The sequence below is a fragment of the Struthio camelus genome, chromosome 7 (assembly GCF_040807025.1).
Source record: "Struthio camelus isolate bStrCam1 chromosome 7, bStrCam1.hap1, whole genome shotgun sequence".
NCBI classification, from domain to species: Eukaryota; Metazoa; Chordata; class Aves; order Struthioniformes; family Struthionidae; genus Struthio; species Struthio camelus.
In genome coordinates, this window is record NC_090948.1 from 33,078,286 (window position 1) to 33,095,525 (window position 17,240).

At 41.1% G+C, this 17,240-nt stretch overlaps 1 protein-coding gene and 1 long non-coding RNA gene across 3 annotated transcripts in view; one reads left to right on the plus strand and one right to left on the minus strand.

Moving 5' to 3' along the window:
- Positions 1–1,076, minus strand: part of OGDHL (oxoglutarate dehydrogenase L) — a 62,653-nt gene extending 61,577 nt beyond the window's left edge. The window contains exon 1 of one of the 2 annotated variants that reach the window (XM_068950640.1): positions 879–1,076. The gene's annotated coding sequence lies outside the window, so the exon portion shown is untranslated. Of the gene's footprint in view, positions 1–748 lie in introns of both variants that reach the window. The other variant, XM_068950639.1, reaches the window with a different exon arrangement.
- Positions 1,077–3,127: 2,051 nt separating this feature from the next.
- LOC104151048 (uncharacterized) lies at positions 3,128–8,871 on the plus strand. The gene is made up of 3 exons (XR_695721.2): positions 3,128–3,258; positions 7,036–7,143; positions 8,788–8,871. It is a non-coding gene; the product is annotated as an uncharacterized lncRNA (long non-coding RNA).
- Positions 8,872–17,240: the final 8,369 nt, after the last annotated feature.

The window sequence follows — 17,240 nt, forward strand, 5'->3', positions numbered from 1 at the left end:
CAGAATACCTCTAATCTCAAGATAAAGTAATTCAGGTAATGAAAAACTGACAAAGTTAATAAACTATCTTCATAAGCCTATCGTGGATAACTGGTATTAGAGGGGCATGAAGTAGCCTTAGCAAATAAGGCTGCTTTGGGAATTACAGCTACCCACTAAACGTTTCTTTTCGTTCCAGCAAAGGTGCCATACTGTACAAAGATGCATACTTTTCCACTCAAAAAGGTGAACTGGAAGAAGTTTACAAGCTATGCACTCACCACAATTCATCATAAAGTCTAAGCAATGGAGCCAGCTCCATGCAGTAAAACTACGTGATGTATGACTCTCCCTTTCCTTAAAAAAAAAAAGGGGGGGGGGCAAGGGGGAGACGGACGTGGGTGGCAGAGAGGCGACGAGTCTCAGGAGGCGACAGAGGGCTAACCTCACCACAGGCTCGGCTATCAGAAAGTTCAGGGGGAAAACCCTGGCAGAGAGGAGGGGTCGCTCCTACCCTGCGGCCACCCTCCTCACACGCAGGGGCACATCCCTGCGGGCCAGGCGGCGAACCTCGCCGCTCCAGCGTCCTGCGCACCCTGGCCGAGAGGAGACCGCGGCGCGGGCCAGGCCGCCCCTGCCGCACCGGAGCGGAGCGGGGCCGGGCCGGGCCGCCGCCCCCTCCTCCCCTGGGGCCCGCCACCCCCGCCGGGCCCCGCCGCGGCGCCCCTCAGCGCCTGCCGCGCTCCCGCCCCCCGCCGGGGTGACAGACCTGCGCGGGCGGGGAGGCTCCGGCCCGCCGAGGCCAACGGTAACGGTAAGGGTAACGGTAACGGCGCCGCCCGGGGACAGGCCGCGTCGGGGGAGGGAGTGGGGGAGGGAGGCGGGCGGCGGACCGTTACCTGCGTCACGTGAGGCGCGCGCGCCGCAACGGCCGCGGCGCCCGCTGCGCGCGCTGAGGTCACGGGCGGGGCGGGGCCGCAGGGCGCTGTCCGCCCGGCCGTGCTGGAGCTGGAGCTGGAGCTGGAGCTGGAGCTGGAGCTGGAGCTGGAGCTGGAGCTGGAGCTGGAGCTGGCGCGGCCGCCCCGCCCCGCCCCGCCCCGCCCCCCAACGGCCCTCAGCGCCGCGGCGCCATTTTGTGGGCGACGCTCGCCACCACCGCCACCGCACCGGGGCCGGAGAGGCAGCGCGTTATAATGCATGAAGGGTCGAGGCCTCCGTTGGGAGCCGCCTCGGGCCGCCCGGTGGCTCCCGCCGCCCCCGTGTCGCTGCCATCGCCGCCATCACCCGTGTGGCGTTGGCGCAGGGTGACTGGGCCGGCGGAGGCGGCGTGTCACTCGGCTGCACCACTGCGCGGCCGAGGGGCAACGTGCCTCTGGGTGGGTTATGTCTCACCTGCCATAGGGTGCCGACGACGACTCCACACCACAGACCTGGTGCAGACTTGGAGGACCCAGAAGAGTATCTTTGGTGCCTGGTTAACCCTCTCAAAGTCAAGCGCTTACAGGGCCTGTGGTCAGCCAGCGTATGCTGGTTTGCTCCAGCAACAGTCCAGGCATTTCTGGAAAACCCATGTGTTGGCACCAGTTATCTCTTTTTTGTTGTAAAGTGAAAGCGTATGGTGTTGGGCGACATCATGATCTGATGGTATGAAGCAAACAGGGCAGAACCGAGCGCAGCCCTCACACAGGACGTTCAGCGGGAATGTGTTGCATGTGACACATCATCTGGAATAGTGTTAATAAAGGCAATCCATATCAAAATGTCAAGAACTACCTGGCAGGAAGTAAAATAGGGAAAAATAGACATTCACCTTTGAGATCTCCTGAGGGTTTTCAAGAAGAGCCGTGATAAAAGTGGACACCTTTGCAGCTGCACAGTTATTAGGCATCCTGGGGACATAAAGATCATCCCATCCTTGACGATGGCATGCTACACCTTCCTAACATTAATTATCTGCAGAGCTACAAAGATACCAGTGCAAAGAAAATAATTGTACTTGATATTAATGGCAGAGGACACCATTAAACTAACAGGTACGCACAAGAGTCCTTTGATGATCCCTGCCCAACAGTTCTTTATTAAAAATAGAATGTAAGTATAAAAGAGAACTGATTAGATGAATAACTGTGAATTGAGCATGGAAGGAAAACAGAAAGATCTAAAATACACATTGTTTATACAAGTTGCATGGCTTACACAACTTGTACAGGAATGACGGGGAGTTTCAAAAAGGAGATATAAAATGTTCCAAGGACGTGTATGCTTTCTGTCCAAAATTAGTATATAAAGTAAACTGAAAGCAGTAGACCTTGACAAAATGATTGGAACTGCGTTTAAGCCATTTTTTATTTGAGAGAATTATTATCCCAGGTTACTTTATAACATACAAGACAATACAATTCACAATTTTCCTCCTGCTGCCAGTGTCTTTATTTATATGTTCCAAGGCAGCTTCTCTCTTGGATATCTTCAAATTACAAATATCTATGAATTTTATATGACAATTCAGAACATGACATATTTATTATTTACCTGCTCTTGATCAAGATATGCTAGACATACAGCCAAGGTCAATCATCTGTACAGCCACTGAAATTGATATTTCAGGTAAATATTGACACTATCACATAAATATCAACATGCTTGATAATTTTCTGGGTGAAGATGTGAATAATGGGAAAATTGGACTTCCCTTAAAAGGAAGGGGGAGAGAAAGCTATAATTCATTTTGTGCAAAGGACATACTACAAAAATGACTTCATCAGGGTCAGCTAGGCAGAAATGAGAAGTAAAAAGCCTTAGGAAGGAGCACCACAGGCTTTAACGAGGGCTTTGTAGCATAGCAGACACCCAGTTTTTCATGAGGCCTGTTGATTATTACAGTTAAAGATTGATTGTTCATTTTAATTTAGCTAATCAGAATAGAGTTTCTTTCTTCTGGAAAAGAAATCTTAGTTCTCGCATAAATCAAAATCTTTATTATCATCTTAGCATTTTTCTTAGCCGCTCGCTATGTGTCTTTCAGAAATTGATAAATACTGCAAAGTGAAGGTGTGAATGATTTTTGTGTTAATATTTTTTGTGATATGATATTTAGACCTCGGACTAGATTTCCCGGGAAGCTGCACACGAGGCATCGTGGGACAGTCCACGACATGGCACTACAAGGGAAGGCGACCGCCACGCTGGTGGGGGAGCCTGTCATCGCTGCAAAATGAAATGCGTGCTGAACTGGTTACATGCAGCTAGCCATATGCTAGTTGAGCCTTCTGGCAAGAGGTGAAATATTGTTAGATGCTGCAGCTACTAATTGAGTTTTAACCTCATTATGAGCAGACAGAAGCCATCTTTAGAGCAATCATGTTATGCTAACTGAACATAAACTCAATTAAAAATTATAGTGAGGACAAGCAGACCTCCCATCTACTTCAGAGGGAAACACACATGTCAAATCTGACTTTGAATACCATTGCACTGAACAGGGTAAATATGCTTGAGCAGGCATTAAGGTTTTGCAGTATGTTTCGAGTGCTTATTTTGTTCCCTGAAGCCTTTACAATTTCACAACGTTTTTGTTCATCTTTCACCGGTTTTTTATTCTTCACAGAGAAGGTGTGCTTGAACAGCAAACTTCTAATTGTTTTTCTGTGCTTTGGATCATCTTACAAATTCTCCAGGATTTAATGTATAACTTTTGATTTCCCTTCCACTTCCCTCACACATCACTCTTGCAATCATCAAATTTCAGCACCTATCCCCATCTGCTCTTATTTACTAAAGAACTGCATTACTGCCACTTCTTTTCCTTTATTTGTTTTGTGTCACTTTTCCACCATTCTGGGCCTTCTGAGCTTTATCATTGGCCACTGATCTGTTTGCTCTCCAGTGAGCCCCTCTGACAGCCGATGAGCTTTTTTCTTATGATTTGAGTTTTAATTCTTACATTTTCCAATTGCAATTCTCAGTTTACCTGACTGTTTATGCGTCCACTTAAACACTTAACTCCCTCCCCCCCCATCCAAAAGAAGATATATATCCTGTATTTGCTTCCTTTTAAATTATCACCCTTTGAAATTGGCTGGAATGGAAGTCCACCAGTGGAATGAAAACTTACAGAAACTGCAACCCACGGTAGACAGAGCCCAGTGTGCAAGCTTGCTCAGCATTGCTTTCATGCCAGCTCCATACTGAAAGACATGCTGTTATATGCGAGAGACATTTTGCACTGGCTAAAATATGTAACCTACGGTAGCCATGACAGTACCCCTGAAATGGAAGTCAAATGTGACATTGTCTATCATGCAGAAAGACACAGTTTCTCATCGCGATTTATTTCTTTATTTATCCTTTTATTTATCCTTATTTATATATCCTTATTTCTCCTTATTTTCTGTAGCATGTCAGTTTTAAGCTGACATGCTTTCTTAATCATTTCTGTCTCTTTTATGTCTTAACTCAGGCATGTAATTTAACAAAACTAAAACCAAACTGCTTTTGGAAATACACCACATCACCCATCTGTTCACTTGAACAATGACGGGCACAACTTCACCCACCATTTCTCCTACCTTATAGTACTGTGCGACTCCTGTAATGCCCTGCCTCTGTCCTTGCTTGTTTTTTTGGTACATCAGTTTTCCTTGCCGGATCAGCAGCTACTTGCAATCAGCGTCATGGTTCCTGTGGTTAATTGCTTCACACAATTCTCTCTATAACACAGCACGACTTCTCAGTATGCTTGTTTCTTCAAAGGGTAATCTCATAGGAGGTGGTCTGGATACAGGATTACTGATAGAAGGACAATCTCATTAATAACTTTCCCTCCTGAGATAGATATATTTATATATTTTTGACAACTCTTCATTGTTATTCATAATGTAATTCTCTTTAGAGACAATGCTTACCAGAAGTTCTCTTAGGCCAAGCACAGGAACTCCATTTTACTTTTTTATTTCCCAATGTGTTTATTACACATTCAGAATATAATCTAATACAGATTAAAATCTAAAGTTACATCTCTTCTTAAGGCAAAGCAATCTGGAAATGGTAAAGCATGCTCCCACATTGAACCTAACAGTAAAAAGCAGTGAATACCTTTCAGGGCTGTGGACTTTAGGCTAGTCTAATATTTAAATTTGAGGCTTAAAAATACGTGAACATCCTAGACCAAACAGCTCCAAAGAATGATTCACTCCTCTTGTTTTCAAAGCTGGCTTTTTTGTTTATGCTGCTTATCCTTTGTAGATGTTTCAAATAAGAGCTAAAAAACTCTTTTAATCCCTGTAAGCGTAAGCAGAGAAACAGTGCACATTCTGCAAGCTGGGATTTGCACCAATTTATGTGGACATTTCCACCTCTTTTCTGCAGCCTTCCCAGTTGGAATATTGGAAATTAAGGTGTGACTGGAGCTTTCCCCAGACAGGGTACCTCAGTCGGGGTATTCACAGCTACTTCGGCCCCTACCCCTCCCAGAACTGCTGTGTGTCTCGAGCAGCTTGCACAGGAAGCTAACCAGAAAGTCTCATTTGAAACCAAACACATTTTAACATAAGCCTTTCCTCTTCCATCCCCGATCCAGTACTCTGGGCTGTCATCACATGCCGTGTTCTCCTCGTGCAGCACCCAGTGCTGTGCTTGCTGTGAAGTGCCCTGTGCTGTCAGTGCTCCATTTATGTCCATTAGTGTGAAAAGATACTAACTATAAACATACTTTTTAGCCTGGAATTCATACCATGTTACCAAATTACATTGAGCAGCAACTGACAACTGCTTCGTGCTACCAGGCACTTTCTCTGACAGATTCCTAATCTGAACTTCTCTGGTTTTGCTCCACAGCTTTTATTTTTATTCTGTCAGGCATAAATGCATTAAGTGGAGAAAGTTCTCAATAGCACTAGTACTGCTCTGTTTTGTGCCGCTGTGCCGCTGCAGTAACAGTACTACATTTCTTTGTGATTTTATTATATTCCCTAAAATGGCACATGCTTAGATACTGTCAATATGCTTGTTCGAAACAGCACAAGGTGGTGTTTCATACTAATGCTTTAGACAGGCCATTCAAGCGGGTCCTGGTGTGTGGGAACATGCTTCCTTCATTCTTGCCTGTAGCAGATATGCAGCCAAGTTCAGCAGACTTTGCTCTCTACAACAAAGTCAGCAGGCGAAACCGTGACCCCGACGAATCAGTGGCAAATTTTCACTTGCTTCAGAGATTTCCCCCCGTTGCTTTTATCTTCCTTTTTTATCAAGTGGTATTGTTTATATCAAGCTTTTCTCCCTCTCCCATCCAACATGGGAGAAGCATACTAATTGCCTCTGGCCCCTCCAGTAGATAACTTTTATGTGGTGAATTTCACATCTTGGTTATTTTCATTCCATTTGCTTGCAGAAAGCCTGGCTTTGTTTGCCACAACCAATAATAACATGCCTGAATTCCCAAAATAAACTTCCTGTAGTAAAGAAGACATGGCCTGCTGGATGCCTGAGGGACATAGATATCAGTCCCAGTTCTGCTCTGCTTCATGTATTCAGCAGGTTAAACATTAGTCAGCCACGCAGCCTGGGGAAGGGATGGCTTTGCAGGGAGCTAAGAGCTGCCTTCCTCTACCAGTGAGGAGGTCATCAAGAGGATGCCAGGCTCTTCCACTGAGGTGAAGGTGGAAGATGAGCGACAATGAAACGGGGGCAGCTGTTTTGCTGAAAAAGCAAAATATTTTTCACTCTGAGGATAAATAAACACTGGAACCGGGACCCACAGAGGCTGTGCAGGCTCTATCCTCAGAGGTTTCAAGACCTGACTGGTCAAAGCCCAGCACAGCCTGGCCTGACTTTGGTGCTGACCCTGCTTGAAACAGGAGATTGCACTGAGTGACTGTCAAGTTTCCTCCAAACCTGAGTGAAGATGCTTCGGTTCGTACAAATTTCACACCAGAAGTCATGGCAGATCCAGGATTGACCATGCAATCCTTATTCGATCAACAGTTAAACTCTTATCCGTAGCTTTATAGAGATACTGTTTATACTTGTTTTTAATTATTCTCTATTTTACAATTTCAGGCTGTATTTACTCCACGGGAAACAGTATCTTAAAAGTGCAGGATGTTTTATTGGAAGACCAAATGCACAGATCTGGAAGACTGCTCCACAACTGATTCCGTCCAACAGGTTATTTTTAAGTAACTTTATTCTCCAAACGTATTTCTAGGTAAAATCATACTGTATGAACCCTGGTCAGTCTGGTCACGGATCCATTAGAGAGAGACAAACTAGACAGTGGAGCTGAGTGAAAATCAGCAAAATGAAGCTTCCCACTGCCTATTTCACAAGTCTTTGCTAATAAATTAGCCCCCTACAACTACAAGAACAAAAACCAGCCATTGCTGTAATTATTCCTCTGGTATCTCACTGTGTTATCATTAAGATATGAGAGTGAACACGTAACAACAGCATATACAAAGCAGCAAGTCAATAAAGAGGTGTAGGTTAGGGAAGAACATTGGCGCACAACATTTGATTTTAGTTGTCCAATACAAATTCATGTTCAAATTGGCAAGAGCGCTAAACTTAACTTGTCCTAGTATTTTATTGGGAAGCGTATAAGTTAGCAGGGGAAACAGCAAGAAGTCTTCCCACTTACCATGGAAACAGATCAACACTGGTGTTGCAAAAAAGCCTACCAGCGTTTGACATGTTGACAATGCAGTAAGCAGTGTCAACTGCCTTTTCCTTAGCCAGGAAAGGATTAAAAATATTTTTTCTATTTTACCAATGGATGAGGAGAAAATTACTAAAAAAATGTTTTCAATATTTGCAGGTATGTCATAAGAAAATCCTAACAAAAAGAGAAATATTTTTTTGATAGCTTTCTTTCAGCTGCATCTAAATTGTACTGCATTTTTTTTTAGATTGTCCCTTTAGATGAAAATAAAACATCAAGGTGCCTTAACATCAGCAACAAAATATCCTCATCTCTTATTCTATACCACTGGCTGCAATGTTTTCCAGAGGGTCTATTTTGATTTTTAATGCTATTTATCCTAATGAGAGGATGTGTAATTATCTTGCCATTTCTTTCATTTGGAAGAAAATAAATACGGCAAGACAGTTCTCCGTCAGTTAAAACTTCTGGGGTACCTGGGATTTGTAGCTCTCATTGGGAAGGGAGTTTGCTAATGAAGCTTTTGAAGCCCCAGTGGCAGTGTCTGATTGTAATTGCTGAAAGGTGACTCTTGAAGAGGTTTATTTGCACTAATCAACACCATGTTGTGCCTCAAAGCTAAGAGTTCTCTTAGATGCGCTGTCCCTACTGAGTTAGCCTGCAATAACTAAACAGCCTTTTCTGTTTACTTTTGTTCTGGCACCATATCTACATTTAAAGGAATCCTTTGAAGCTTCTCTCCAAACCTGTTGTACTGTTAAAACTTCATAATTTCTTTCCAGTGCTTTCTTCCTGCAACCCCCAACCCTTTCTCCTCAGTTACTTGAGCCAAAGGGACCTCTAGTATATGTTAATGTAGAACATCCAGGGGCTCAAGGGTGAGGTGTAAATATCAAATCTATTACATGCAGAGTAACAATCATTTCTTATTTCCCAGTGGTGGCCATTTGAAAACATGTTCACAGGGCTGGAAGTGACTAGACAATATTAGAGAGTATCATTTCTTATTTCCCAGTGGTGGCCATTTGAAAACATGTTCACAGGGCTGGAAATGACTAGACAATATTAGAGAGTTATTCACAGCTGAAACAGCTCTATGCTCCCTTTAATGTTTGTTGCCTATATTTTACCATAAAATTGTTCTCCCACAGAACTGGAAATAGCTCGTGTGTCTTAGTTATCCAGAGGAGCTCACTGTTCATATGGACTACAGAACCATTGGCAGCCACCATATCTTTGGATAAAAGAACAGAAAAATAATGTTGGAGTTTTAGAGAAAATGCAACAGCTCACCCAGAACTTGCCCAAACATGTTCTTCTGTGTTTGCTTTATCGACTCAGACTAAATTGCTCTAAATTTGCTCTAAGTTGCTTCCAGACTAAATTGCTCCACAGTTCAAGCTGCCTCATTACAGAAGTTCTCCTGTTTTGCAAAATCTTCATCCATCAATGCTGAGCTCATTGTATCATATTAGTGCCTATTAACATGAGGCAGATATGGTGCTATGGATACAGCACTGCAATGGTTGTCAGTTCTCTGGTCTTCTCTTCAGGCCAGCTAGCAATGGATGTCTTTCTGATATTTCTCTCAGTAACATGAAAATACTACTGCAGCTCCATTTTAAAGCATTTTGAGCTGCTCACGAGTGAAATCCTAGCCTGATTAATCATAACATCGCTTTAAATGCACAGCACACTACATGAGGAAGAAGAACATTAAGCAAAAGGCAGGAACCACAACGGGATGAGTTTTGGATCACAACGATGTTAGGTTTGGATTTTTAGCTCTAATCCTGTGGCAGTCTAAGGCATTTACAGACCTTGCCTTAAAGAACAGAAGACCTGTCCTGCACAGTACCAGTTCCTGTGATTTGCACGGTGCCTGTGGAAGGCTGTCACTGAAGCCAATTAAGAAAAAAAAAATTGAAAACTCTATAAAGGTGTTTGGAAAGTCAGAAATAAATCCTACCTGTCATTTCTTACTCAGTTGAGCTAGCAAATCATGATGTTCGCTCATTACCACCCTTGCACACTGCAGCAAGAGAAAGATCTAGCACTGGAGAGCAAGGATTGCACGTCACTTTGAGAACTGTGATTAGCTCAAGTCTTAAGTAAATAAGTTTGAAGCTGACAGTTCACTCAATACTGTAAAGCCACTAAGCATAGCTGGCACATGCTGTCATCACTGGCAGTAGAGGCTTAGGGGGAGTGAGCAAGGAGACTGAATTACGACTCCTCCTGCAGACAGGGTGAACCGCTGAGGCCACAGCTGAGATCACTGGCTAGACACCGCGGAGGAGCGGGCGCATGAGGCCATTGTACAGGGCGCAGAGACAAAGAAAGTACTTCTGTGAACAAGGGATTAACACTTTCCCAAGCATGGGCCAAAACACATGTGGATTTCATCCATGAAGTCTGGTTTTGTGGCTCTCGCGTGTTTTACCTTTGTAAGAAAAAGGTACTGCCTGTGTCTTGTTAACATTGACTCCTGGGTGACCAGCCTAAGTCCCTTACCTTCTCCTTTCTCATTCTCCCGCCCAGCTCGCTTTAGATAATTTTCTCCACATGGGGATGTTTTGGATATTCATTTTTAAAATATAAACTATTAACTATCATTATGACACTTGGGCTGCTAATTACTGCTTGTATTGTGTCTCTGAGCCTTAAAGAAATACTAAGAAAATAGAGACTATCTAGCAGTATTCATTATCTCAAGATGTGGTCCCTGTGATCCAGCCATTTTTATGCATACCATTCAATAAAGCATTAGCTTAAATTTAAAGTCAGCTTTAGCTTCCTTAAGTCATAGTTCTGTCATGTCATTGCCACATTAATTTTCAGAACAGCAAAGCTTTACACTGTTCATCTAAGTATATAAATGTATTATTTTGGTCATAGACTGTACATCTTTCATGGGTACTAGTTTACATAGATCTGTCAGGAGCTTTTACTGGACTGTAACAGAAACCCATCTAAAAGTAATTTATTAACATTTTGAGACTATCTGAAGGCCACAGGTAATCAAGATTTGAGGCAAAAAGAGGTGGATGTTTGTTTGAAGGAGACAGAATTTGATCAGCCTTGAAACTATTGGGGCCAAAAACCTTCCTAGCAGGCACAGGAGGCTCCTGCTGCCAGTTATTAAAAATTACAGCTCTGAAAACTGACATGCAGAAGGTGCAGGTTCATCTGATTGTTTTCAAATCTCACATGCCAGTGACTGACAAATGATTTAAAAGTCTTCAGAAACTTAGAAAGGGATAAGTCAAAAGATTTAAAGCCCCAGATGCTGAAGTCAGATGACCTTATGAGGCACTTTGTTTTCATTAAAAAGTCTAGTCCTCATGATTGCCTGCAGTCAAAATGTTTGAATTTCAGAGAGCAAAAACATTCCTGATTCGTTGCATTTTAAATTTAATCTCCTGGTTTTGGCTGTTATTTTTGTATATGTGGGGTTGGTCGAATGAGGTACTCATGGACCCAGTCAATCAGTAGGTCTTTCTTTCATCATGAAGGCTGAGGGAATTGTCATCACCAACATTAAAGTCTAAATGCCACTTAGCTGAGATTTACAAGGTGGAAGAATTAGAAGTCTCCTTTGCTCAAAGTTGTATGTTCAATCCTTTCTCAGAAAACACTGAATTTTTGTCTTTTTCCTTGAAATGTGAAAGTTTTCATTTTTCATAGAACATAAAATCAAACATTCTTTCATTCCTGACCCATATTTATAGTAGGTCAAGTAATTATGAATGAAAATGCCAGTTTGCTTATACGAATTCTGTTTATGACAGAGATTAACTTAAGAAATTTGTACTCCTGGCATCTTATTAATACTGTTCTGCTGTAAAATTCCTCAGGCAACAGGCAAAATAATGACTTAAAACTCAAACAGGATAATTACCTTACAATGCAGGCATTTTGAAGATGGAGTTAGCTCTGGATTTTACAATACAATTTGTTAGGACCTTATCCTCTATAGAAAAGGGTGCAAAACATTCACAATTACCTTAATTTATTTCCATGACATTTTGGTTTAGATCCAATCAATTCCTAGTACATTAAGGAAAATCGTGTCATTATTCAATAACAGAATTTAGCTATTCAAAGCAGTTTTCTTAACATTTAATTTTGAAAATGTAAGTCTTCAAATCTTAGCACAGTGAATTTCTTTCTGTGGTCAAACACTTTGATTTATACAATATCTTTATTGTATCTAGCGTGCCAAGATGCTCTGATGAATGAAAGAAATGGACACGCTAAGAACAACCCATTGACTCCCAGCTTAAAGCACCGTGTTCCTCTGAAAAAAGAGCGATGTGCTTGCCTACATAAGGACATAGAGGAAGGTTTTCTAAATGCAACTCTAAAGCAGATTAGATAAACTACATCTAAATCCTAAGTGGACACACTTCAGAATTCATTGATTTGGTTTAGCTTCCTTCGCTTCCAAGTGGAAGTAAACAAAGTTCATTCTGTTTAGCTATAATCCACATAAACATCACAGGTGAAGATAACTAACTTTCTTGAATGTTCCTTTTTAAGTATACCTGATGTAACAATAGCATAACAGATGAATTCAACAGATGAATCTCCTTTCTGAGTGGAGCAGCTCCTCAGACTCCTGCAACAGGAGAAGATCTTTATATTGCGTTTCATCCTTCCTTAGTCCTGCCAAGCCAATGCATACAAGAGGGAACATTCTGGGTTCTCTGTACATAGCTAGAATTTTTTTACCGGCCAAGCTGCTGAAGATTATAAAGCTACTCAGGACTAATTTAACATGGGAACGTTTGTTATTCATGAAGATGCACAAGAAGATGGAAATATTTCACTATAAACCTGCTTTTTTGTGTTCCAGCTCCACAAAACTGAAAAACTTGCCCTAACCAGGCAGCCTGGAGAAAATTTACATGAATCTCTCATTGCTAATTTTAAGTCTTTGACATCATGTACACGTAAGGTGCTTACCCTTGTCATTTCCTCACTGAACTCCAACATGAGCATGACTTAGCTGGACCTGGTCAGAGCTCCTATTTCTGTTTGCAGAAAAATATTGTTTTTTGTTTTTTGTCTGAAAACTAAGCCAGACTAAGCAATGAGGACAGTCTTTCAGAAACAGAAACATTAATCAGACGGGCACTTAAGGACACTGATACAGATGCTTGCTCTTGGACACCAACATGTGGTGAGGGCAATCCAGAAAATGGGAACACAGAAACAAAAGTCAATTACCTCCCTGAAGTATACTTTGCCCTCTCTGCAAAGAGATGTAATCTCGGCAAAGGAAAGGTTGATCTGGGGAAAAAAACAAAAAAGAAAAAAATCCACACCCTAAAATTAGTCTTAATAACAGTTGCTGAGAGAAATCTAAGCATTATATTTGAAGACTGTAACTATAGCAGATTCAAGTAATAAAATCTGGAAATGTTGAAATTTAATCCTGGTTCCCGCCGCTTTGTTCCCATACTGTTGAACAATTTCTTTTTCCTTGTCAACAGATACTGTTAACTAATTCTGAGAATAAACGTAACCATCTGCAACAACCTGAATAATTTTCTAGCTCCATAAAAGGAGACTAAAGGGTGAGAATGCTAGGAGAAACTGGGCTTAATGCCTAGCAAGAGGATTAAAGCTTTCCTTTTTTGCTTCTCTTAACATAGTACACACTGAAAGTTTTCAGATGCTTTAATAACATAGCTATTACAGAGCACATCCAGCCCAGTCTTAGAGAGGCTGCATTTTTCATGCACTCAAGACATCATTTCTAGTTTACACTAAAGGCAAAAGTTAGCAAACATTGTACTTCCAGGCAAAAATACTACTAATACCATTAACCCTTAGCTAAGATCAGGCAGATAAAAAAGTGACTAACTAAGGCGCCATTAAAAGAAACAGCATGTAGTTTGTTAGTTAGGACAGCCTTCCTACAAAAAGAAACTTCAGGGTTAAAGTTTAATGTTTATCTAGGTAAATAGATTACTAAACTATAGTACTAAACTTCAAACATGGACTTTAAAACAATAACTGCTCCACTGTTTTTTTGCTCTCCTCCCATTTAGTGAATGCAGTTTTCATCTGTGCAGAATCCCATGTTGATAATATTCATTGCAAAAGGAATAATTGCTATAATCTCCATAATAATTTCAAGCAGTTATGGAAGGCATATCTGTAATGAACAGAAGAAGCTAGCATTGGATTGGACTTTGCATGGCAATATAATTGAAAACAGAGTAGAAAAAGTATCTGCAGAAAGATCTATAAAAGGCAGTGGCCAGCATGTTACAGGACTTCTCTAAGATGAGCTTTATGTTATCCAGCATTTACCTCTTGGGGCAAAAAGATGATTTATGGATTTTCAGTAATGTTTACATAATCAGACATGATTTTATCCTTTTATCCCCAATGAAAGGCAGCCTTCATTGTACTCCGTTGCTCTGAAAACTTCAATACCAAAGCAGTGCACTTGCGTATTCAAAGAGGAAAAAATTAAGAGTAACAAACCTCTCATTTGAAATATCACCTGTTTGATTTGCATTAGAAAATTAGTGGTCCATGTTTTTTTGTTAGTCAAATTAGCTATGGAACACATTTTCCATGCAGCCCATTTGATCTGGAGAAGAACTGGCCTATAAAATGCTGATGTATATGAACTCGGGATGCAAGACAGCCAGCAAGCAAAATCAGACTCCTTGCAAAGATAGTGCAGTATATTTTTACTAGGCACAAGTTCCCCTGTTTTCTTGGTGGATTTACAGCTGATTAACTGTGTATTAACAATCTCTGCTCTTAGTAGGTTGTGATGGCTCCTTTAAGCTCCTATAGTATATGTATCAACTAGCCAGTATACACAGCATACTGTGTTTATTACCCTTAGGTATCCATGACCACCACAATATTACATCAGAATATTGTCAAGAGGACTTGGAAATGTACTAGAGCTTGCTTTAGCTGTGTACTGAGTGTCACCTGTCAGAGCCATCTAATATAACCCCAGCTGACAGCTCAGTTAACCAGAATTGATGGTATTGCTGTAATGGAGTTATCAGTGACAGATGCCTCCTATATAGTTTCCAGGTCACACTCACTTAAGCAATGATAAATGAGCATGAAACACTGTTAGCACAAAATAAGACCATAAATACTCAATTTTTAGTTAAAGAAACTCCAGATAGCTGCAGCATCTTGTAATTTCCAACATTTTATAGATGCTTTCACTCTTGTAAAAAATGTACTGTGTAATAGTGAAAGGAGACCTTAGGTAGACTTTAATTTATTCATTTAAAACAGCCATCCATCCAGAGCAAACATTGCATCACCCTACTCTGGATCACACAGAAATACATTGGTGAACTTTTAAGAATTTATAGCAGCTTAGTGGTATCCGCAAGGTCCTACATCCACTCATCCATTGTTCCTTCGCAGAAAGTTGCTTAGGCTTTGGGATGGAGGGGAGCTGGAAACTGCTTGGAACGTAAACGTTGCAAGTTGGGAACCTTGTTTGTCTAGGGCTCCTGCATCTGAGGACTGACAGCTGGGATGCCAGAGGTCTGCAATTCAGATAGAAGAAAAACAAAGGCCATAGGGAAGCAGACCTTGCAGCTGTACTTTATCAATAAGGAAGTCATTTCCTCAGGACTGCAGCTGGCACTAAAAAGGGATAAGTGTATTCCTGAGGGTGGCTGCTGCATTAAAATTACGATTATTACACGATTATCTCAGTGGCAACTTGGGACAGCAGGGACTGGCAGCAGCTTCCCCACTGCAGAAGAGGAGAAGTTGAATTCCTTCTCCTATTGCCCCCTCACCTGAGATTTACAGGGCATAACATGCACAGCAATGGCCTTTAGTCATTGAGCTTCCTACCGTTTGCCATCTCCACATTGCCCAGGGGGTTCACAGCAGCTTTTTAGCCAAATGCCTCTTACAGATAGTGAAATTATTTTGAACGTTTACATGAGAAAATTAAATCTAAAACCAGGAGTGATAAACCATGTAGTATGTGTGCTTGAGAATAAACTGAGACCTCGTGTGTGGTACCAAGCACACTGGGCAACTGGAAATGGCATAAAGGGCTGCTGTCAACTTACTGCCCAGGGAACCCCTACTCAACCACAATAAACCTCCTCATTTATGCATATTTCGATATGCCTGTTGGTTACAATCTTTGTTATCAGACCCTCTCTGTTTTGCCTGTCACTGCAGACTGAACTTTTATGAACATCACAAGGACAATTCTGCCTGTCCGAGAGCTTCCTTCAGTAAATATACTGGATGTGCTTGCATATTCTTTAACTTACCTAAATGCACTTCAACTTTGGGTATGGCATTTACTCTTGAAGATGAAACGGGTCATAAACACAGCAGGAAAAATGAAGCAACTGTAGAAAGGAGCAACCACTGAGAGCACCTCTTACAAATTTAGGAGCTGCACTGAGGAATTTTCACTTGAACTACCTTGAGGCTCTTTTTTTATCGTACCGGTTTGTATGATATTTGCATATGCAAATATCATATCTCAATTCATGTCCAAATTGGCTGAGGACAAGTTACACCAAAAAAAAAAAATTTGCATCCAGTCGCTCACAGTAATTGAGAACTTGCATTTCAAGCTGCTGCTTTGGTTCATCAACCCTCACATAAGCAAACACTATTCTTTTGGTATTATAATTAGTTGGGATGCTGTGCTTTAAGATAGTACATAACTGACTCATATCTCTCTCTCTGATCCTCTGGGATAGTAAAACTGGTGGCTGCTTACAGACTGCAAGTGCAGGTTTTCTCCTAGTTCTGCAACAGCACGTTTAAAAAAAAAAAAAAAAAAAAAAGCCTTCCTTCCCTTTTTTTTTCCTTCTTTCAAAGCAGAGAAGAAAACTCACATTTGGCAGTGCTGAGACTATAAACAATAATTTCCTTAGTTAAATGTGATTTTCACTTCTAACTCAAGAAAACTGAAGATCTAGATGAGAACTTTTAAGTAGTGCATTTTGCTGTAACAACAGAGAATTCTAAAACCTCCAGAAGAAAATCTACGTTTTGCTACAGTCACTGGTGTACTGTAAATCCTAAATAATTTAATATTAACACTACAAACTTTAATAAGTTTAGATACATCTAAAAGCTCAGGAGCAACCAGACATTGTTTTATCCTCTTTGTAATGCTAAAAAAAGAATTCCTTATTAGTTTAAAGCAAGCTTTTTGAAAAATAGGTCTTACATCCTTCCATTTAGGAGGATATCAGTCCTACCCTTACAAGCCCTGCAAACATTTAATGCAGCGTGTTCATATTTACACATTTTTAGGATTTTATTCACTTTTGTATTTTATTTCCTTCATGAAGTTCAAACGATAGTTAAAAAACCACTTTCCAAAGGCCAATTAGGAATTTAACATCAAAATGTCTGCATATTGCTGTATACATTTACATTTATGAAATACCACATTCATGTTCACACCTTCTCAGTTAGTCTGCCCTTGAAATTTACAGTAGTTACTTACCATGTAAACTGCTATGCAGTCTTGATCAACTCCTAAAATATTATATAGTAATAACAGATTACTTAGCTATGCTATTTTGTGGCAAACATTTTAATTATTCAATCTACT